The sequence below is a fragment of the Molossus molossus genome, unplaced genomic scaffold (genome assembly GCF_014108415.1).
Source record: "Molossus molossus isolate mMolMol1 unplaced genomic scaffold, mMolMol1.p scaffold_m16_p_3, whole genome shotgun sequence".
NCBI classification, from domain to species: Eukaryota; Metazoa; Chordata; class Mammalia; order Chiroptera; family Molossidae; genus Molossus; species Molossus molossus.
The window spans coordinates 27,737,674-27,761,793 of NW_023425366.1; the positions used below are offsets into that span (position 1 = coordinate 27,737,674).

At 44.2% G+C, this 24,120-nt stretch overlaps 1 protein-coding gene across 3 annotated transcripts in view; it reads left to right on the forward strand.

Annotated features, from left to right (window-relative positions):
* ANKH (ANKH inorganic pyrophosphate transport regulator) overlaps window positions 1-24,120 on the forward strand; it is a 120,780-nt gene that overhangs the window by 39,101 nt on the left and 57,559 nt on the right. The window lies entirely within an intron of this gene.

The window sequence follows — 24,120 nt, forward strand, 5'->3', positions numbered from 1 at the left end:
TGAATAAAGTCTTTCCTACGATTTTAATAAGTTGCAAAATAACTTTCTTCTTTAAAAAAATAATCAAAGTTGCATAGAAAGCCCATTTATTAAAACTTTAGGACAACTTTATGATAATATGTAGTAAGTTTTTATTTTATTCCAACTTAAAAAAACACACGTTGCAGGCCTTCATGAGGACATCCTACCATGTAGCCCCCCACGTGTAACTTGGATGCACAGACTTGTGCATCAGGCTTCAGTAAAGTCAGTGGTAAGAATAAGAGTTCTTACTTATTTAGAAAGTTCATCACTTATTACTATTATAATATGTAAAGATTTTATTATACTTGCAACCGAAGTGTAAAAACTGGCCTAAAACTTTATTTAAAGCTTATTTATAAAATACTGGATTTTTCTAGTCTTAACAGTTTCTGTGGGAATAATGTGTTTTCTAAAAGAAAAAATATAATTTCTCACTATAATTTTTTATTTTTTTAAATTAAGTTTATTGGGGTGACATTTTAATAAGATTACATAGGTTTCAAGTGTACGTTTCTATGATACAAGATTTACATACTGCACTGTGTGCCCACCACCCAAAATCAAATCATCTTCTGTTACCATATATTTGACCCCTTTTACCCTTTACCTTTTGACCCCTGATAATCACCATACTGTTCTTAATTTATATCACGGTGTTAGGCCTAAAATATGCGGGCATATATTTCCCAGAGATGCTTTCTACTGAGTTGCAAAGGTTGTTAGAGATTAGGTCTAATTTCTTTTAACCCACTTGCAGGAAGTTAATGAGAGTTCACATGGAAAGTGGCTTTGTCTACAGCAAAAATAAGCATACTAAAAAGATGATAGCCCTGGCCAGTTTGGCTCAGTGGTTAGAGCATCTGCCTGTGGTCCCGAGAGACCCGGGTTCGGTTCCCACTAAGGGCGTGTACCTCGGTTGCAGTTTGTTCCCGGCCCTGGTTGGTCATGCGGGTGGCAGCCACTTGATGTGTCCCTTTCACGTCGATGTTTCTCTCTCTCTCTGTTCCTCTCTCTCCCTCCTACTCTACCTGAACAAAAAATGGAAAAATGTCCTCGGGTGAGGATTAAAAAAAATAATAATAATAAAATAAAATAAAATGATGATAAAAAAAATTACATTGTAACCTTAGAACAGCTTTACTGCAGAGAGGACCTCCTGGTGTAAATGCTGGGTCCCATGGGGAAGCCTTATTTCATTGAGTCCAGAGCCATGTTGTAGGCCTTCATGAGGACGTCCTACCATGTAGACCCATGTGAACTTGGATGCATAGACTTGTGCATCAGTCTGTGTCCTGCTAGAATGGGTTTTCCTGATGTGTAGTTATGAGTTGTGCAACAGAAAGACAGCAGAATAATATGTCCTTTCAGCATTTCATTTTTCTGAAGATAACTGTGGAAACTCCCCACAGTCACTTTCCAGGACTTAGATGAGCTCTTTCAGGACACTGGCCCACAGTGCCCGTCGGTGACAGAAAGGGGTGGCTCCTGCCAGCAGCCTGATTGCGAGTTCCCAATTCAGAGTTGAGCCTATAGTAAACGTGCTTTCCAGGCTGTATGTCAAGGGCTCAATAAACTCTGTTTTTAGAATAAGTTATTTCATGAATTTTTTTTAAATTAGCTTTTTCAAAAGGAGTTCTGCAGAAGCAATTACATATAAATTCTTTGCTGAGGCCTTTGCTGAAAGATCCCTTACCTAATGTCCATTATGTGCATATTTCAACAATTCACAAGCCAGAACGATAGTATTTCAGGGAGGTTTTTTATTTCTTTGTGAAAGAAGCCAGGGCAGAGTTGCTGCATTCCTGTTAGACGAGTGGCAACCATGAGACAGGGTATATGGAAGCCAGTTTGCGTAGCTGCAACTTCTTATATGGATATGATCCTTGTTCTACCACTGCTTCATTAAAAACATTAAAAAAGAAGAAGCTGGGACAGCTCAGCGATGGGGAGATGCTGGTGGAGGGGCCAACTTTCTCCCCCTGCTGATTCTGCTGGAGAGCAATGAAAACTTGAATATGGAATATGGACAAAAAACCTTGGCTTGCATGTGACATAAAGTAGGTAAGAGAAAAAAGCTAAAGATTTCACTAGGATGCATAATGAATCATAGCTGTTATGGACAGACTAATTGGCTAGGTACCAAATTGTACCTACCAATGGGCATCTTAAATGTCGCTCTTTTTGCATCTGCTTTTAAATGTTTTATTTTACTGCTGTTATTATAACAAACTCTTTATTTTGCACCATGAATGTGTGGGTGACACCTCTATCCAGGTAAAGCGTATCTGTGCTGAATGCTGCTGTTCAAGGTTGTGCAGACTTGAGACATTGCTGCCCCCTGCCAAACGATTCTGTAGACAAATTCCCTGAGGAAATAAGCAACCTTTGGCTTCTTCCCACTGAGACATATAAAGTGATGGCCGGTGTCACACTCTTGACTATTTCTATGTAGGATAATACAGTGGGAGGTAGAGGAAGTGATTGGACAGTGAACCCAGAGTATATAATTGGGGGAAGGTTGATTCAATGCTACAAATGTGTCCCATCTCATGATGGTTCAAAATTGTGTTCTTTCTTACGTTCATGAGGGCTCTTCATGTTTTCTTTCATCCTTTTTTGCTCTTCTTATTTTCATACTTGCATGTCACTCATTTCCACTCATGGCTGACAGTTTCCCTCGGGTTTTAGCGTCACACAGAATCCTGCCACCATCAGGCAGCACCACGCAGAGTCAGACAGCCTCTGACACATGTAACACAAGGCTGCCAGAACGCGCCCTGGAAAGCCAAACAGAAACTGTAAGCCTTGATTCATCACTTCTTCCCCACGGCGACCAATCGTAGACTCTTGCACGATACATCCTTTCCATCTGTCTCTTTGGCAAAAACAACAGAAAAATGAGAAACCATGTCTAAAGAAATTTAAGCATTTTATTCCGTGTAATATTTTAATTTAGAAAGCACCATCCCCCAGAATCACCAAAGCAGAAGTCATATTATTTTTTAATTTAAAAAAAAATATCCCAACTCGTGGCAGTATGTGTTAGCAAAGCCAAGATCCGTAGAATCAGGTAAAAGCACATGTTCCCGGTCTGTGGCCCCTTCTTTCTTCATGTCCCAAATGAGTGTTTTTCTTTTCCCTGTGGGAGAGTTTGTTTTGCCATCACTTCGCATTCTGGCCAAAGCTCATGGCGTGTCATGTTGACTGCCCTGCCTCTCGGTTGGGTGAATTTTTGAGAAGCTTTTCTTGGTGCCCACCCAACCTGTTACAGAGGCTCTACTGAGGAACAGTCAGGTGTGCTGGTCATTCTTGTTGTTCCATGAAAGACAGCTGAAAGCCTTGTGTCTCGTGAAAATGTTGACGCCTAAATAAAAACGTTTTGTGAGAGTAGATCCAGAGAAACGCGCCATCAACAGTTCTTCTCCATCCTTTGTCAGGTGGTCGTGGTCTGGTCTGCTTTTGACCGTTTCCGATCGGAACCATTCCGTCCCTCCTAGGCCCGTTTCTTTCTTGTGCCTCGGATCACTCTCAAGCATTGTGAGAGAGAAAATCAGCACTGTAGCTCTTTGAGGTTTGAAAACAATTAAACATAGACCCATTTGAAGTAGAGCTTCTAAACCAATCCTCTCTTACTTAAGGAAACTGAGGCCCAGACAGGTGAGCTGTTGACGGTAACACACTCAGATACGGCAGATCCAAAAGTAGAATGTCTCTCATAAGAAGGCAGCCTCCTTTTTCCAACCACTTTATGTCAACAAACTAAAACATTTTTAGGTTGGGAAAAGAAAAAATATTTAGCATAATATGGTCTCCGCATTAGAATAACAACTGGGGACATTTTTGTAAGTCAGGAATCACGCTTACCATCTTATCTACAGGGTTTGGTCAACTGATTGGCCAAAAATACAGGTAGCTGGGTTGGGCAGCCTGGTAAACAGGACTTGCAGACAGAAACGTGTAGGGACCAGGACTCAGAACTGGCCATTTGCAACAATAACTCATCCATCTTGTGCTTGCTGGCCAGAGCCTCTGATCTTTTTACCCGCAGAGTCTGAGCAAGCCGGCCTCAACCAGACAGTCAGAGTCTTTCCAACTTGCTTGCATTTAGCAGTGTTTGGTGTCTGCGTTCGGTGCCTCTGCTCTGTGGCACTCTGCTCACTGTTCCTTGCGGCCGTGTGGCCTCTGTTTCTGTGGGCACACTTGCCATTTCCTTTTCTGTTTGTCTGGACATGGCCCGGCCATGGGTATTATCTTATAAATAAAGAGTACACCTTGATAGGGGCTAATGAATTCTTTCTCATCCATGAAAACCCATCTTGATCACAAGAGACAAGAAACTGGAACATCTAGGGAAATGGAGACCCCATATGCCTTTGGAATCATGGAAAATCGGGGCACTCATGTTCTAGTGAAATAGCTGAGACAGCAGGTGATGAGAATGACTATCAGTGAGAACTTCAAGGCTGTTCCATGGTCCTGTTACACACACAGTGCGTGCACCTACATGTTCACATACATACCTGCAGAGGAGCTTCGGCCTGGGCACCTATTAGCTGCATTTATGGGGAAGCGTCCCTCTGATCGCTGCACAATGAGTGTCAAGTTTTAAGTCCTCCCACGTAGTACAACCCCGGAGACTTGTCACCTCTCTGAAACAGTCAGCGCAGAGGTCCTGCAACAGCCTAGTAGATATCATTAGGTGGGGGATGTTGAAAGTGGAACAGAAAATGTCCCCATGCTTTTCTAGAAAGCCACAGACCTAGAGTTTGAGCATAGTCTGTCTTTGTAGAATTACAGAATTTCTAGAAAGTGCCAAGTGAAGTGTTCTAAAGGACAGAGAGAGAGGCTGAAAGAACACACTTCAAACATCAGGACTTTGCAGACTAGAATGGCAAAAGCTCTGAAATTTTCCATTTCTGTTTTCAAGCGTGGGTAGAGTAGAAATGGCCTTGTTTAGTAAATGTTGGCATTTTGGAAACAGGAACCCCACACCCCCAAATGTGAAGGAAGTAAAATTTTATTCAAAGAGGAGAGTGAGGGAGGGAGAGAAAGAGTTTGATTGGGTGGCTCTCAGTGAACTTTGACCCCAGGGGTTGAGAGGTGACTATTGTAAATGGATCCATCTAAGGTGTATCCTTGAGCCAGAGTCAAGGAAAGCCATAAAATGTACCTTGGTGTGGGAAACAGACTATTGAGACTATTGAGCTAAAAGAAAAGGAACTGACTTAATTCATCCACTTTGGTATCCATTTGTTTACATTTTTAGATGCCTGCTATTTGTCAGAAGCTGGGCTAATACATTGGTTACACGTACGCGTGCACACACGCACACACGCGTAGTCTTCTGTGTTCACATTATTTATAGTCTAGTAGAGCAGGAAAATATAACTAACTTTATGAAGCTGCATATGCATGAAATACATGTTGTGTAGGGACTAACCATTGTCTGTGGAAACAACACTGAACAGGGAATGACTGGTGCTAACACGAGAGAAGGGAGCACCGTTGCCAGGACCTCGGCACCTGAGCCGCCCCTGGAAGGGTGAGTGGACTGGGATAAGGGAAAACAGGAAGGAAGATGGTCCGGCCTGAGGAATGAATCCAAGCGGAGCACAGGAGAAGCGTGATACTCTGGGAAAGCTAGTACATGGAATGCAGGAGAGACAGTGGGAGAGGAAGCTGAAAAAAAATGTGGCACAAATCATCATGGGTAGGAGTTCAGATATATGTTGTAGGCGGTGGGAGTCCTTTATGGGTTTCGAAGATGGAAGATGATCTGGTCCATGTTTTAAGAAGTTGGCTCTGGATCAGTGGAGAAGCAATTGGAGAGCTAGATCAGAACTGGAGTTGACAGGCTGTGGCAGAAATACTGATTGGGAGCCAAGTAGCAGTGAAGCCCAGCCTCTGGGAGATGCCCCACCCAGGGGTGCACGGGGAGGGTCCAGGCATTGGTGGTCATCCTGGCCCAAATAAATACAGATCCTCTTCATATAGGGGGCTTCCAGAATGACGCGGAACTGTGTGATCACCTTAATACTATGAAGCCAAGGATACCGTTACACACTTTTAATTCGCCTTCTTCTTGTGACTTTCGTATTTACATTTTGGAGAAAATAATTCTAATAGCCACCTGAATTTAGCACTTCCCTAGGGTCAGGTGTCAGTTGGCATTGCTAATCTGCATGGTATTTTTTGCCAAAATTCAGTAAACCTATTTTTAACACAATCCTAAGACCTTCATGTGCATTGAGAAATGGGTTATGCTAATAAGGACCTATTCGATCATATAAATATGACAAGGATGATTGCACTAATAAGATTAAAATGTAGCATTTTGCTTGTACCATTCCTGTTCACAGCACCCATTTCATGCTGCCTCGTGTTCACGTCAGTTGTATTACATCTTTCCCCATCTAGATTGTCAGCTGCTTGAGGGCATGGATTCTACTTTATGCACCTTTTGAGTGTCCCCCATGTTAAAGAGAAAATCGTCTGGTACTTGTTAAAATAGTAGGAAAGACTTTGTTCAGGACTCTTGCAATAGGGGGGTCAAGATATCTCAGTAGCAGGGAGATCAAGGTCAACTCCAAATACAGCAAGGACAAGTAGAGTTTTACAGCCACTGATCAGCATGACAGGGTCCGGATGGAAAATTACTAAGGAAACATCAAGGGTAGAGGGGTTTTTGCTCAACTGACCTAACAGGATTCTTCCTAAGGGCAGGCCTGGGGCTTTAAACAGTGAGAGTAGAATTTGATCAGATATGAAGAGTGATCAGATATCAAGGGTGGGGAATTCTCTCTAAACTGACTTAGCAGGATTTTTGCTACAAATAGACTAGATAGACCAAGAACAGAGCCCAAGTTTCATGAAGTCTCCTTGAGAAGAGAAGCTTGACTACTGTTGGGTCAAGGAGAGAGTCTTGTCACCTGTGAACCCAGGAAGTGCTGTTCACTGTATTAAAACTGGAAAACAGGTAGTGGGGTGTGTGTGTGTGTGTGTGTGTGTGTGTGTGTGTGTGTGTGTGTGGCAGGGGGATGTGGTGCCCTGTGCAGTTTGTTTCCAGACCAAGAGACATTGTTGAAGAGTTTGTGTCGCCCTCATGGGGCTCTCGGGGAAGGAGGTGGCCAGTACGTGAACGTGGGCAGACGAAAGGGGTGTTCCGAGAGCATGGTGCAAAGGAGAAACAGTTGCCCAGACCTTGACTACTCAGTTCACTGACATTTTGGCACAAAATGACTTTTTGATTTTAGTTTTAATTTGAGGAATCATTAACCCTTGAAGAGTAATCTGTTTTCCCTTGATACTTTTCAAACTTCGTGGGGCTCTTTCAATTCGGTTTATTTTCAAAAAGGCAAATACTCTTAATAGAAAAAAAAAAAAAACCTACCTTCACAATCAAATGATTAAGAATATCTAGTCAAGAATTTCATATAGAGAAATATGTAGGGAGACAAGGAGGGAAGGACTATGATGGTACCGTGAGTTGAAATAGGAAAATATGTTATTTCTACATTGGAAAAGGGCTACTAATGAGCCATCATGGTGTCGTGAACCTTGAAGGATTAAGAATAGAAGAAAATGAATAAGATGGATAATGTCAAACATGGACTCTTTATAAAAAAGTGAATGTGATAGCCTTAGATGGTTTGGCTCAGGGGTTAGAGCGTCGACCCGAGGACCAAAACGTCTTGGGTTCAAACCCAGTCAAGGGCATGTACCTCAGTTGCAGTTCAGTCCCCACCCTGGTCAGGCTTGTGCAGGAGGCAACCAACCGATCTGTCTCTCTCACGTGGATATTTCTCTCTCTGTCTCTCTCTCTTTTCCTTCCTCCCACTCTATAAAGATAAATGGAAAAATATCTTCGGATGAGGATTAAAAAAAAAAAAAAGTGAAGGCGATAGTCCAGCCCTTGTTGCCATGGTTGATTTGGTTGTTTAACTTGGAAAAGCATTAACAGCAGTCAAGATTCTTTTTTAACAGAAAACAGGAACTTAAAAGAAAGTGGCAAAGTTCCTCTTTGAGCTGGAACCCAGGACTACAAGGAAACAGGGTTTCCTCTGGAATAGAATTGTGTTCCAATGTTAGTAACCTCAACTCACAGTGGGTTGAACAAAATCAAAGTTTCAATATTCTATTTATTGTTTTTATCATACAAGGTTAATTGTTTGCTTGCATTTGGGGACAGTGTGTAACATAATCAGAATGCTCTTAAGCTGTTAGTTCCAACAGTGCACACCCACAAGGCAGCTCAAAAGGATCTACAGTATACTGGGCTTTTTATGAGCTGGAACCAGCAGTCCTGCCTCCCACTGACGTCAGGCAGTTGCACATGGAGGCTTCTCCGCCTGGAAATATATCTGGTCTGGGCGGTCAGTGGAACCCTCAGAGAGGAGTCCTAGCTCTTAAGACTCAGGTTTCTCCTCTTTTCCTCTTCCCTGTCTCTGGGCTGCCGTCACTGGTCAGCCCTGTCTTTTTCTTCTGTATGAGTAAGGACAGGAGTGGCTAAGCTGATTTCATCGGCACGGCTGGGACCTTTGAAAGCCCAGTGACTATTCTGTTACCAGTCACAGTCAGAGTTCAGAATGCACTGTGCATCTCGGGGCAGTGAGGTCCCTGATTTAGGAGGTTGTATGGGCTATGCTGGACATATCAGGGGCTGTATTTGCAGGAATATGGTTTATCTATGCATTTCTCACCTACCCTCTTCACCCACGGTGTCCTGTTGAAATCATAATTTTCTGTAAAATGACATTTTATCGCCATGGAAATGTTGAATCTGGAATTTTATGAAGGCACTGTTCTACCATCCGGGAGTCTAGGTGTAGAAGAGGTAAAATGTGACCTTGATGGAGATTCACAAGGTTTGATCTCCTACTAAATCTGTTCTTCTTTTTGCAGACTTTGTAATTTGGAAACAAAAAGTTCACCATGGAATAATAGGTCAGGGAGCCAAGGACGGAGAAGCAGTGGCTTCTGAGGGCACAGAAAGTAGAAGTTAAACGTGCAATTGTCTCTTTAGTTTCCTGGTGTCGCAAGAGATTCCTGAAACCTGAAATAAATGGCCAGGCACTGAATTCACAGTTAATATACTTAGTCCAGTCACTTGGGTACTTTAAACTCAAAATCAATGAACAGTAATTCTGGACTGACTTATCAGTGCAATCAAGTACAAACGTGCTCATCATTTTACTACCTTTGGTTGTTTTACATTGATATTTAAGAAAGAGGAAGGGAGAGTGAGAGAGAGAAGCATCAGTTGGCTGCCTCCCACACGTGGAATCAAACCTGCCACCGTTTGGTGTGCCAGACGATGATCCAACCAACTGAGCCACGATGACCATGGCTACTACTTTACATTTTTAAAGTTCATAATTTACATGCTTTCATCATGGCTGTTCTCTCCCATGGAATTCAGAATTGCATCTTGCGTCTCCCCTCCCGTGGACCAGGCTCAGAAGCTGGTGGTGCACAGCCCCCGACAAGTCAGAATAACGGGCAGCAGTGCCACCAGAGAGTGAAAACAGAGTCCGTGCCTGTGGCTGCAGTTCACCTGGCATCCAAAAACTAACTTCCTGTTTAGGCTCCTTCGGGAGCAAAAGCTTGGTTTCAGATCTTAATTCTGTTTTGGCCTCCGGAGCCCAGTGCCACTCTAGGGTAATATTGAGACTGAGCTGACTCAGAGGAAGGAGCCTCCTGTTGAGTCATCCTCCCAGCCTCCCATGGATGCAAAATTTTCTTTAGAGGTTTCTCATCCAAGTGGCCCCTGATCTCAGCCCGAAAAGTCTGGGCTACTCAAAGGATGCTGAGAATTGGCCAGTGCAGGTCGTACTTCTGCATTCCATCTCTCTAGAAAGGCATCATTTCATCCCAGGAACAGTTTATTTCAAGAAATACAAAACTGGAGAGGACAGTTGGTGGAAACCATCTACAAAGTTGTTTATGCATCCTTCTTTGATACCATCTCAACTAATGAATGTGAGCGACTGTCTAATACAGAAATGTGTAGATTAGGCCTGTAGACAAAAACAAGGTAGTTCAGAGAACCATGAACAGAGTCCACGGAAACCAGATACTTCAGAATAAATACCTACAGCAAGAAAGGCTGAACCAACCTTTGAAAAAGCTGAACCTTGATCAGCTCCAGCGTCCATGGGCTGTCATACAGAGATGATGAGAATTGCACCATGAAAGGACGTCAGAGGCCATTCAGACACACAAGGGGACTCAGTGCCCTCTCTGCTAAGCCAGAGCCATTTGTGCCAGAGAAGGAACTAGATTCTACTAAGCCGATTCTACTGTTCCTCGTGGCATCGCCCTGTTTGAACCACTAGTGAGCACTGACAGTGAGTCTTTATTCTCCTGTTCAAAAGATACACTATCCTATACCTTCATTTCCTCAGCCGTGTATGCACACCTGGCAAGAGCTTATCTTAGTCAAAAAGTCAGCACTGTGACGTGCACCTCAAAGACAGGGTTCTGTAGGCAAAAGTTTAGGGGAATATCATTGTTCCCTTGGAGACTTATAACACACATGAGCATATAAAGTCATTGAGATGTTTTGTCTTTTGGAAAAGAGTTTAACTCTGTATCCTAAAGTTATTTACATACCTAGGGCTTTCATATATATATGGGCCTGATCCCCAGTGGGGGGCGTGCAGGAGGCGGCCAATTGATGTTCTCTCTCATCGATGTTTCTCTCTCTCTCTCCCTCTCCCGTCCTCTCTCTCTAAAATTATGAGGAAAAATTATACGTTAAAAAACAAAAACAAAACACATTTTAGTCTAGTGATTCTGTTAAATTTTCTAAGATATGTACATCAAATAATACTCAAAAGACACAGATACAAATTTCTTTGTAAAAATGTATCAGAAAGATGTTTTTCAGCTGCAGTGTTTTTCACTCTGACAATGAAAATGTGAGCAGTATAATTTTGACTATAAAAGGCTCCAAGGAATAGAACACTAAAATGTGGCGTGTTGCAAAAGGAGCCATTAACCAGTCCACAGTATCTGGACTCATCTCAGAACATTTGTTTTTATACTTTCCATTCTGCAGTCTGCTTTTGCATCATCCCTTGTACAGTTCTCATTTTAAACGGAGAGGGTTTGCTTTAAAAATCCAGCACTTTCCTTCGTAGTGTTTTTATATCTCATTAATCAATTTCACATGATTTTTGGACGTATTTTCACTGAAAGTGAGTTTGAGAACCACAAAGTATTGTTAGCAGGGCTATTCTTGTTTAAGAGAAAAGCTGCATCTTTGGCGTTGTTGTTGTTTTTTTAAATGCAAAAAATGCTACCTGTTCAAATAGTGACCCACGATGTTTAGTAGGTCATGATTGGATGTTGCTGTCCATGAAGGTCAAGGTTTTCCACCCTCCTGTTGCTGACTATAATTTGATGTTTGGAAGTAGGGGTTCCAAATCAGTGACCAAATTTTGTGTTGCCATTAACGTGCCACAGAGATCATGGTAAAAGTTTCTGTGCACAAACATGACAAATCCAGCTTCAGAAAAGAGCAGCCGCCAGTGATGAGTGAGGGGCAGTGGAGAGGCGCGGACCAGACCTGGGCCCAGGCGTTCGTCTGTGACTCAGCCACGTCGCGTGGAGCGCACATTCTGTGCACTGCCTTCCGGTTCCGTTACCCCAGGACATACGCGGCCCAGCTAAGGGGAATCCAAGAGCGCACCTCCCAAAGCACAGAAAGAAATGCCATTTCCATTGCTCACCTTGTGCTGAAGTAAATGCAAAAATACATATTTCTTCAAAGTCCTAGGACATTGGAGTGCTAACTGTGACCTTAACCCCTTTCCAAGAATTCTGGTCAGTTCCAGATCTTGATGTGCAAATCTTAAGGCCGTGTCTGTTAAAAAGCAAGCTTATTATATGAGTTGTGGCAAGCTCTAATATTTGCATATTGTATTTTATCACCTCCAGGGGGAAAAGAACTCAACTGTACCGTAAGAAGTGTTCTGCCTGTGAGGGTCAGCTTCTAACCAGTGCACATGTACACAGTGCAACATTAGTGACCTTGGGAAAAGGTGTGGTTAAACAGATCTAACGGTAAACAGAGGATTTTTTGAGGAAAGAGAACTACTCGGTCATTAGGGAGAGAAAGAGGAAAGGAGAGGAAGGAGAGCATCTCATGGAACACCCCCAGGGCCCCATGAGCAGCCCACGAACACCTTCGGTCCACGGGCAGGGCTTCTGTCTGCTGTTCCACTCCCCCCTTTCTCTGTATCCCGACTACAGCCTTGCCGTAGATGCATAGTCCAGGCTGGACACACAGGAAGCTGCAGGTTACACCGCCAGCTTTAGTAATTCAGCTTTTTTCAGGTCTCCATCCACTGTGGCTAAAATAAATAAGTGTCCTTTGAAAATAGCGCTGCTGCCTCCGAACAGGCCGGTTTCCCAGCACGCTTCCCAACAAGGCTTTCCTGCCCGAAACTGTGAGGGCTTCCCAGAAGGGGAAGGTGTGAGGACTTCCACGCCACGTCGTCATCTTTGGCTCGAGAGAATAGAGCTGTGCGATTTCTCCGTCGTCTTCGCCATCCCACAGGATCTGCTCCTCACCAGTGTGAACAGATCCCCGTGATATTTCTGTTTATCCCAACAGAAGTTTGCCATCAGATAAGTGTCAGTTTAGCAAACACATTTGCTTTGCAGAAGCAAACGCATCGTTGGTTAGCATGACTTCTTGCACTCAGAGGAACACATTTTTCCCCCAGTGGGTGGTCACCCCATTCATTGTTCAGCAGTCAGCAACAAAGAAAAGCAATGATAGGAGATGAAGAGGGAGGGAGCTTACTGCCCCACCAGAGAGCAAATGGTGCAGGACAGTGCTCCTGGCAGGGCCCTGCTTACTACCCCCCACCCCAGAGGCCACCCAGCTAACTGGGCCACTGGGACGTCACCAACAAACTTCCAGGGCAAACTCACATGGAATTGGGTGTCTCAAGTGAGGAGCAGGCACAGTGAAGGCAAGAATAGCAACAGGGTCCCTTCTTGCCTTTGCCTGTCTGACCATCTTACCCTGTGTTCCCTGATGTTGTCAGTGCCCTGGTTCTGGCCTCCTGGCCCTTTCCTGTCCATTCTGCCTCCTCATCCCTGTGCATCCCAGACCACCTAACGTGCTGTCCCTTTCGGGCACCTGTGCGCTGGATGTCCACTGGTCCTCTGGCCTGATCCCTTGCAGTCCTTACCAGGCTACCAGTTCTACACAGGTGCAACATCTCAGGGCAGAGGCACCAAAGGCGAGGGGCACCGAGCGGTCGGGTCTGTGGCATGCATGGTCCAGGGATCAGCGGGGTCCTGTGAGCTGTCACTGCACACAGGGTGGAATCGGTGTGTGGCTGACTGACAGGACTGACAGAAGTGTAGTCTACAGGAACTCACTGTATCCCCGTTGACGTTGTTCATGCCCAGGATCCTCGAGTGTCAGGGTCAAGGTTGCCAGAGTCAGAGGCAGACTGGCCAGCTGTCCTTCCCTGTGGATTCTGTCCCTCTTTAAACTTAGACAGGAAGTTCACCTCTTTTCTTTGAGGCTCCGTTGTACCGAAGTATTGTCTTATTTTTATTTTACGTGACTTGCAGAAGGGATAGTCCCAGGTAGTGTTTTCAGCTTATGTTGCCGGTACTCAGTCTCTGGCAATGAACCCCTGCTGTACCCCAGCTAGACAACCAGTGTTGATTGACAATCCAGATACAGGCCCCACCCTCCAGGAGACTGACTCAGGAGTGGGTGTTTGAGGCAAATGAGAAACACACCTTATTTTTTGCATCAAAATAAATGTTCCCAACTTTCTTCCCCGCCACCAACACCATGGGTCCTGGACACCACACCTCTTCTCTGGGGTACTGTGGTGAGAGGGGGTTTTCTAACTCGACTTTCTTGATGTTTTCATCCATTCCACACTTTCCAACCAGATCAGTCTTCATAAACCTATTCTCACAAGCTCCAGATCTGTCCTATTGCCTATCACATCTGAGCTAAATTCCCGTGCCTGGGATCACGTGACCCCATCTGCACGCCCCCACTCCCAAGCTCTCCTTAGAACGGCCTCTCCACGATCCCAGAGGCTGGGGTAGATTTCTGACTTAATGAGGTGTCACTGAAAGCTGCTTTTGAACATGTACATGGCACACACTGTGCACATTTCCTTCTGAACGTGTACATGGCACACACTGTGCACATTTCCTTCTGAACGTGTACATGGCACACACTGTGCACATTTCCTTCTGAATGTGTACATGGCACACACTGTGCACATTTCCTTCTGAACGTGTACGTGGCACACACTGTGCACATTTCCTTCTGAACGTGTACATGGCACACACTGTGCACATTTCCTTCTGAACGTGTACGTGGCACACACTGTGCACATTTCCTTCTGAACGTGTACATGGTGCACACTGCACATTTCCTTCTGAAGCTGTCAGATTAATGAGGACAAATAGTGAGTAATGAGAAGGGTGCTTGATTTTGCTTAGCTGCTGCTGCTTTTGACTGCGAGCCTGCATTTTTGAAACCAGGGAACCATGCTTATAAAAGGAAAATGAGGGGCAGACAAGGGTTATGAAAGCTGGAGGAGCCTGGCTAGGTAGCACCTGGACAACGTGTCGAAGGTGCTTTTGGAGCTACTTCACTGAATCTGTGTCTTTGCATTTTTCATGGAAGTCACAGAGCAAATAGCCACCACAGTGATCCTGCGCCCCTTTCCTCCTGACTGGCAGCAGAGGCATGGCCACTTCTGGAACATTGAGTTCAAGCATCACCCAGACCTAGGGTCCTTCACAGTCCCCACCGGACCACACTTAGGGGCCAAGTGGGAGTACCCCCTGAGTCAAGGAAGTCATTTTGCCTTGAATCAGTCCATTGGCTGTGGCTATTCTACAAAGCAAATAAATTCCAGAAGATACTTTGACGTGCCAGAGGTCTTCAGGACTAATTTTTTAGATTAAATTTATTGGGGTGACATTGGTTAATAAGATCATTTGAGTTTCAAGTGTCCATTTCTATGATACATGATCTGTAGGTTACACTGTGTGCCCACCACCCATAGTCAAATCATCTTCTGTCATCATGTATCTGGCCCCGTCCCCCTTTACTGTGTTCCCTCCCCTTCCCTCTGGTAGCCACCATACTGTTGTCTTTGTCCATGAGATTCTTAATTTTTGTCTGCCGGGAACCAAAATTACAGCCTGAGGCCCCGCGAGGGCTTGGGCATCCCTGATGAGTCAGGGCCTGTGGTCAGGGACTCACACCCAAACATTGTATAACTGATCTTCTAATTGGGGAAGGGAGAGAGGGTTGGTGACGTGCCTCCTGTGGTACTAAGCACTTTCACACACATAATCTCAGTTAATCCTAAAATCTGGCCTGTAGGAGACAGATGTGGGTGAGCATTCCTATTCTGCTGTGAATCCTGAGTCCCAGAGAGGTCACGTCAGGTGCCCACGATCACACAGTGAAGAAGTGGGGAAGCTCAGGTCCAGACCGATGGCCTGCATGCTTTCCAGGATTCGCGCTGGGTTTGGAGGCCAGAGGCCAATTCTGCCCCTGATAACTCTGGTTTTCTCGATTAGCCCAGTCTCCCCATCTTCCACAAGAGCTGAGATGCCCTACCTTGCTGGGTTTTCAGAGGATTAAATGAAATGTGATAACTCAAGAAAAAAAGCCCAGCACAGACCCCTATACCTGCTTAAGGGGTTGTTTGGCAGCAGTTGGAACTTCACACAGCTTTTCTCATCTACATAGGGAGGAATATGAAAATCATTTTAGATTTCTACTTAGCCATTCCCCTAAAGTATATTTTACAGAAGGAAAGACATTGAAAAGAAGCAGTAAAAAGGGAATTTGAGTCTCCTTCCAGAATATTTTTAAGGCTCTATTCCTTTGCAAAATTGACAGCCAATGTCAACAAATACTTAGTTTGTCTAATCTTTGTGTGGTTTGCATAGAAGGTGGAATGAGTGTTTTTCAGAGTTGGGACTTCCTGTTTTTTCCTGATCGGTGTTTTTCTCTTTGACTTCTTCAATTTTTGCTCATCCAAGAAAACATGTAGTCCAGTCCAATGGATCGAGTCTTACACGCCTAGGTGTTTGAGAGGACTAGAAATGATGTGATACAATAGTTTATGTCATATTTTCTCTATTTAGTGTGCTTTCATCTTTACATGGAAGTGGGTAATTACAGAGAAGTATCTTTTTTTTTTTTGTAGAAAGGGCCTTTTAGAAAGACCAGGGGAAAATCTTAATGCATTTTAACTTGTGAGGAAACATCATGTTCTATGTTGAGCAACTGACAGACATTATAAAGCTTATTTTAAAACAGATTAAGTTTTACTGTCAGAGTTATTACTTTTACACGGTGAGAAAATCCATTTACTACTTAAAGTCCAGAATTACTTTCTTTTTTAATCTTTAAAGTGCAGTTTTAAAATTCTGCACTTTGACATTTTGAAACTTAACAGATAACCTTGGGGAAATCCCTTTTACTCTCAGTAAAATAGGAAGAAATGTTTACTTTGGTGTTCTGTAGTGTTAAGGAGAGTTTACCAAGCCAAAATATATATATTTTTTTTATCCTCACCCGAGGACATTTTTTTTTGTTCAGGTAGAGTGAGAGGGAGAGAGAGGAAGAGAGAGAGAGAAACATCGATGTGAAAGGGACACATCGAGTGGCTGCCACCCGCACGACTGACCAGGGCCGGGGACAAACTGCAACCAAGATACATGCCCTTAGTGGGAACCGAACCCTGGTCTCTCGGGACCGCAGGCTGATGCTCTAACCGCTGAGCCAAACCGGCCAGGGCCAAAATATTGAACACTTCAAATAATTTCTAGAAAAGGGGCTTTTTATCACTGCCACTCAGGAAACACGACATAAGTTTAGGGTAAGTGAACTAGACTGGGGTAATTGAAATGTGTTGTGGGAATATTAATTTTGCTTTTCAAAAAATGCATTTAACCCATGAGCAAGCTCAAGAGTGAGGATTGGTAAAAACAATTCTAACATTGAGGTTGGGATGACTCTTAATTCTTATATAAATTCTGTTATGCCAAATTAATTTACATGTACTTATACCCAAAGGGTCCATGCTACATTTTTTTTCTTTTTCACAGATATTTAGGCACATTTGATATACTTTGTTTGGAAGTTTCCCTTTCGGCCCATTGGTCAATTAGAACCACTGTCTTCTCTATGGATTCGAATGGCTGCAGTGTTGTGTTTATACGTTAGCATTGCTTCAGTGGTAGCCCTTCTAGGGGTGTCTGTCTCAGCCTTTCACTGTCTTCCCCGCCCACCACTTTTTGCATCTTCAGCTTCTTAAGTCTGCCCTCCTCCTTGCCATACAAAATTGCCCTAGTCCTTATAACAGTTAACCAGTGAGTACCTGTTCGTATACACCCCTGGTTCTAAGATTTGTGAGCCATATAAAGGAGGAGTCAAATATACTTATGGAGTGTGTTATACTGGCCTGGAACCATGCTATTTATTGACTAATGTGTGTGACCTGGTGGCCATTAAAGGTCAATACTCTGTTTGACCACTGTATTGTGTTCACTGGTCAATAAAGACCATGGTGCTGGGCCAATATGACATACTCCCTAAGTATATCTGATTGAATGAAATCGTTCTCTGAGTAAGTGATGACCTATGACAGGAGTAACCAGGCTGAGACTGGTTAGGGAAGGGCTCCTGGGGGAGGAAAGACTTGACCTTGATCTCAGAGATGGGCCAGGGGGACAAGGAAAATGCTGGCATTGCAACTGGTATTAAGAGGTAGCACAACAAGGAAATTCAAGGGGGTCCTCCGTGGCCTGTTGAGTTAACAGGACTGCAGGAAGCCTGCTCTGAGACTGGGTTCAATGCCTTGATGCTCTAGTCAGACTGCCTGAGGATATTTGTTTTACCTATTTGTAAACAAATCATGATTTAGGAGCTAAAGCCAGAAAAGGTGCAAGTAGGTCACCTTAAATAAGCAGTAGCAGGACAGAGTGTTAAAAGAGAGAAGATTTCTTTTTTCTCGTGCCCAAAGGTCAAGATTTTGCAACTGTTTTTTTGGCCAGCACACAGCTTCTAGTATTCAGCCTTGTTTTTAAAACTGTTGGAAATCATGGCATAGTTCCAGTGAGGTGAAGAGAGAATTCTTCTAAGAGGTCTCATCCCAGGTTTTATTAAAAGTGTGCCAATCATATAGCAGTGTTTGCTTTGTGGGTTGGTTACCTGGCTTTGCACCCCAAGAATTAGGCATTTCATTTCTTTTGGTTACTCAGTTTAATTCCAGTTGATAAAAATGAGTGGAAATGATTGCATTAATGAAGTTACTTTAAAATTTTTAAGTTATAAAATAACACGCCCTCTTTGTCATAAGTAAAACAATACAAATGTGTGTATAAAGTTAATTATTTTCCACGTCCTGCCTCCCTCTCAATCCTGCCTTTTCTAACTTAATCAGTATTAACAGTTTGGTATGTCACTCTCCAGGAATTTTATAGTTTCAACTTTTATAATGCGAGAGAGGCAGTTTAATCATCCAATATTTACCTAGTAGGTTTATTAATTTGATAAGACACAGGCTGTGCCATCAGAAACAGAGAAAACAGCCTTTTCTTTTTTCCTCGACAAAGTGCTTTGAAATATTAAACACACAGAAAGGAGTTTTACTAGTTAGTCTCACACTTGTTTATATTAATCTCTTCCCAAATGATATTTTCAAATCACAATTTCCATTTCAACTGGTAAGATTCAGTTCTTGAGCAACATGTGAGACCTTGCTTTGAAATTCCTCCTCGGAGCAGAACTCGCACAGGGCGTACCGAGGCCAAATAGCCCCATTTGGGTGGAGGGTATTTTCAGGGAGTGTCACTGTTTGTACTGGGACAGTTACATTAATCTTCAACTGTCAGAAAGATAACAGAAACTTAGGGAACTTCAAAGCCCCCTGCATGCAGGATTTCACACCACATCCTGGAGCCACTGAGAGAGGTCTGGGCTTGGCCGGGAGACCTCTCTGGAGCCAGGTGGTGCCACGGTGACGGCCCAGCTGCCAGCAGGGACATCACAGGTCTTCCTCTGTCCTGAGTCATTGGAGCCTTGATTGAGGCTGTACCATTTTGACAGACACCCTTCCCAGGCACTCACAGGGACCTCCCTGGAGGCTTCTGCAAGGCAGACACGGACGACAGTTTTGCCACATTCAGGATTGCCTGAGTTTTGTTGGCATTCATTTCGAGGGGTGTGTGTACGTGTCTGTGTATGTGTGAATGTGTGTGGAGTTCACTGGTCTAGAACATCCAAGGACTAGGTAGACTAACCTGTTGGGTGACCAATTTTTACTCTTACATCCCCACCTAAAGTTTTGGATGACCAGTTCAAAAGCACCCGACCCTTAGAAATCTTTCACAAAGCTGGATGTGTGTCAGTCATATAAATACCAGCAGCGAGTCATAGCTGAACGCCAGGCAAAAATAAATGAATTCTGCAGCTGAGACGTGAGTAAAGTTTCTGGACAAGACATAGATACTGGGGTGATGCATTGTCCCACGTGTAGAAGCCGCTGTCCAGAGCCGCTGGGTGTTACTGCCACACCGGGGTGGTGGGGCAGGTGCCTGCGTCCCAGGCGGCCCCGCGGCGGCGCTGTGGTCACGGGTTTGTGCTCTTGTCCACGCTGTGTGGTGCCGATTGCAGAGCACAAGTGACCTGATTTCTTTTTCTCTCATGTTCTTGTCGTGGCTCAGATACAGGATGACTTCAGTCACTCCATTCATCTTCCACATAGGCCATTGTGGTGCTCACTACATGCTACTGCTAAGAAAGTGACCTTCACTGCAGGGCCTCTGGAATTTTTTAATGATTCTGTCTTTATCCAAAAGGGCTCTTTGATCTGTCTGGTCAGCTAATTCTGTTTGTTTAAAGTAAGCAATTGGCACTGACTGTGATATCTGAATCAAAGTGGAAGGAAGATTTGGTCTCAGTATAATAGAGAGACGGTTATGATCAGAAGACCGGAGGTCAAGCTGTGGGGATTCTTCTCCAGCTCCCTGCACCCTAGGCAGAGTGACCTAGCCTCTCGGTGAACCAGCTTCCCCTCCGTCCTCTGGGAAACAGTGGCACCTGCCTCCCAGAGTTGTCAGGAGACGTGGAGACCTTAGAGCGGCATCTGACACAGGGCTCGCACTCAGTAAGCGTCAGCTGCTAAGATATTTCACCTTCATCATTGCTGTGCTCACTGGGTTTCATTAGCTCCAAGTGCACATAGGCAGCCCCTTTTTCTTCTCTTAGTATGAACGCATTATAAATATCAATAGAAGGTGAAAGATGTCTCTCTGAATGTCACAGTTGAGTCAGAAAAAAGAATGGCCCCTCTGAGATACTCAGAGATCCACAGCTAAATTTAAGATGCTAGAGTAATTGGGAAACAAAGAAATCTGTTACTAAGCCTGGAGAGAGTACGTAAGTATGCAGAGAGAAAGTTATGGAAAGTTAGCAAAAACAACAACAACAATAACAAAACTCCCCGGATTTCAGAGTGAATCTTCTATTCCAGACTTTTTTCTTTTTTTATGGAGTTGTTGTGTTGCTGTTGTTTTTAAATATAAAAGCATTTTAAACTCAGTTCTGAAGTGGAATGGATATAATCTTGAGATATTAACCAAGAAATAGTATCCTTTGGGGACCATATAACTTTATAAGTATAAAAAGCAATTAGTAGGAAATATGGGCATTTCTGTAATAAAGATAAGAGACCAAGGTGAGGAATAAGCCAAGAGTCTTCAGTGGCACGGGAATCTGTGGGTTCTTGTAAGCACACTAGAATTTTCCTGGTAATATTTCTTCCCTATCAAGGCCCCCACCATCTTGAATTAAAGTTAAATGTAAGTAAATAAGCTTTATGTTTAAATGAAAGATTCAAAAGGATTTGAGGAGGGTCTTATGACACTACAGTATATTTAATGAACTAACATATTTTCAGATTATGAGGTCAAAAGTGAAATGCTTTCATTTCTCCTGAAATATTGAAGAAACAAGCCCGCAGGAGAAAATTGAGTTAGCCAGACTTCGTACCTGTTTAGTGGTTTATCTGTTCTTTAGAGAAACTCCTCCAGGCACGAGGAGGGACAGAAGCAGCGTGTCATATTTTGGACTTGCGCTGTGTTGTCTTCGGGTGTGCAGAAACCACTCAACATGGACACCACGCACACAGCAATGCCTTTGGCGACTCAGGAGGCTTCGCCTGACTGCTCCTCCCTTCAAACCACAGCCTCATGTGTGGGTGTCCAGTTCTTGGCTTGAGCTCCAGCTAAACAGAGTGAGGGTGTCTCATTTAGAGCATTATAGATCCTTGAGAAAATAAAGCATGGCTGGAAAACTACCGGGGAGACAAATGATCTAATTTAGCCCAAACCACTTTTTAAAATACAGACAAACAGAACAATAACAGTGGAAAATTACAGGAACCCAGGCTCCTGGAGAGGATTGGAATCCAAGGATGGTGATTATCCATGTCTTTGGAAGACGCTATTCCCACAGGTCGCTTTGCATGTGGACCTCTGAATTTTCTCACTTCCACAAATGTAAATGTTCGGAGGATCTTGGGTTTGAGAAAGATGTTTGAACGATATTTCATCTGCGACAGTAGTGAGTTTGCTTTACGTTGAAGCTGTAGACAGGAGTTTTATCAAAGAGAGTAGATGGCGGTCTAGCAAGACAGAATCATTACCCAGCCCTGAGTCCCACTGGTGTTTCTTATCCAGAATGAGGCAAGTGAAGGAATTATTCCTCTTACTCAAAGTAAAAAAAAAAAAAATGGGACTTTTAGTATCTCATATAATAGTCTCTTGCTATTTCAGGGAACAATACCAGTTTCCAACTCATCACCTTTTTGTGGAAGAATTTGAAAAGCCATTTTTATGTGAGCAACATGATCAATATTTGTTCGCCATGTGGCCATGAATATCAGTTGCAAGACCAGGGTCCCACAGCCTTGGCACTTCCTGAGTTGTGTGTCCATCCCCCCTGACGCCTGTTGTTCTTCCAAGCATCGCTTTCAGGATTTGGAGATCACCTCCCTGGTGTCCAGTGGCACACTGAGCTCTTGGCAGGGTTCTCTCAGCTTCTCCGGGATCTGGGCAGGGATGTGCTCTTATCCTTTGAACCTAAACTTCTTAATGTCTTCTGACAGCAGCTAACTTCTCTTATAGGATTTGACTCCAAAGAGGAACAGTTTGTCCTGTATCCCAGTTGACATCCAGAGGACGTGGGGGGAAAAAGAGTCAAAAATAATCTTTGCTTCAGTTTTACACCTGAGAGGCCAATCATATGGCCTAGTATTGAATTATATTTATGTCCAGAGTTAAACAGACAACCTTTATCCACTGGGTGCCCAGTGTGCCATAGTAGAACTACCAGTAGAGGTGCTTGCCTATGTCTTGAGAAAATACCAGGACTCCAACGATGTGTACGGTGCTACTGCCATCACTTTGCGTATTTAAACACATGGATGGATTCTACCAAGCATAGGTTTCTTTACCCAGAAAACCAAACCTGCAGTTGGAGATTTTATTTACCAGACATAAGGTATCAGATTTGCTACCAGATGTAAGCTGTACGTTATAGCTACCACATTCATTTGTTCACCTGCTGGTTTTCAACTACGCGTCAGGCGCCGTGCTGAGTAGAGGTAGGGAAAGGGTGACAGATAAGCCAGTCCCTGCCTCAGGTAGTGTAGTGAGGGCCAAGCACAAGCAGGCGCAGCCCAGCGGGTGAGTTCAGTGGGGGGTCCAGGGTCAGTGCAGGTGGCAGAACACAGAGGGTGGGAGGCTTTAGAGACGGCGTCCCAGAAAATGCGATTCCTAATCTGATGATGACTTTACCAGGTGAACGGGGTGGAGACAGGGGTAAAAGTGGTTCTCTGGAGAGAAAAGAGCTTAAGCAAAGGCCTTTAGATGAAAGGGAGCATGGTGTACCCCGAAACCTGCAGACAATGGAGGCCTCATGAAGCACACAGCCTAGGTGGCAGGGCAGCCGTGGGGGCATCTTCCCCAGTTCGCTCTGGGCAGCCCGTGGCGAAAAGGCCTCAGCCCGCGCCGGGGTCTGGCTTCAGGCTCCCGGTGCTCCTCAGGGGCGGGATGGCTGCGGAAGACGAGGACGGGGTAGAGTGGGTGGTGGGGAGCATTGTGGGTTCCTGCGAGGCCCAGACCGGCCCATGCCATCTTGGACTTTGTGGAGCAGACATGTGAAGATTTGATGACGAAGAAGAAAGCAGATTGACCCGTGCAGAGAGCTTCATCAGGAATACAGAGAACCAGTGGAAAAGCTGTTAGAAAGTCACGTCAGCGAGAGTGGAATTCGTGAAGATCCGTTTCCAGAAGCACACGCCTCTCCTCGTGCACAGACCTGTACATCGCAGGCCATTTTCCAGCCTGTGTTGGCTGCAGAAGATTTTACTGTCTTTGAAGCAGTGACGGTCCAGAGAAACACGGGAGCGCAGCTGCAAACCATGCAAATAATCCAGGAGCAAACTGCTGTGTTACCTGGCTGCTTAACAGATAGTTCCGACGTGGTCAGTGATCCTGAAAGGAAGGGATGGAAATCCTGAGGGAAGTCCTGAGAAAATCAAAAGAAGAATATGACCAAGAGGAAGAAAGGAAAAGAAAAAGAAAAAAAAAAAGTTATCAGACGCTAAAACAGAAGAGCTCCCAGTGCATACTAATGAAACTGCAAAAATGAGTGATTCCCAAGGGGATGGTGAACATGTTGCACATGCACCCCCAGATGTGAAACTGCATTTTGCTAATCAGTCAGTGCAGCCTTTGGCAGGAAGGCTGGAAATGTTGCCTGAAACTTCCTCCATCCCACAAAAAGGCCTGAAAATTCTTGGCGTTGACCACGCAAGCACGGTCAGTAGCACATTTATCAATGCTTAGAACAGAGCTCTGGCAATGCGAACACTATCTCCAGCAGAAGAGAGGTAAATTGGTGTTCATGAGAAAGGATGTGAGGACTAAGCAGATGCAGAATTGGGAACAGAAGAGAAAGCCTGCTGGTGGGGTAGAAGAAACGACCGAGAAACCAGATAGGGCAGCAGG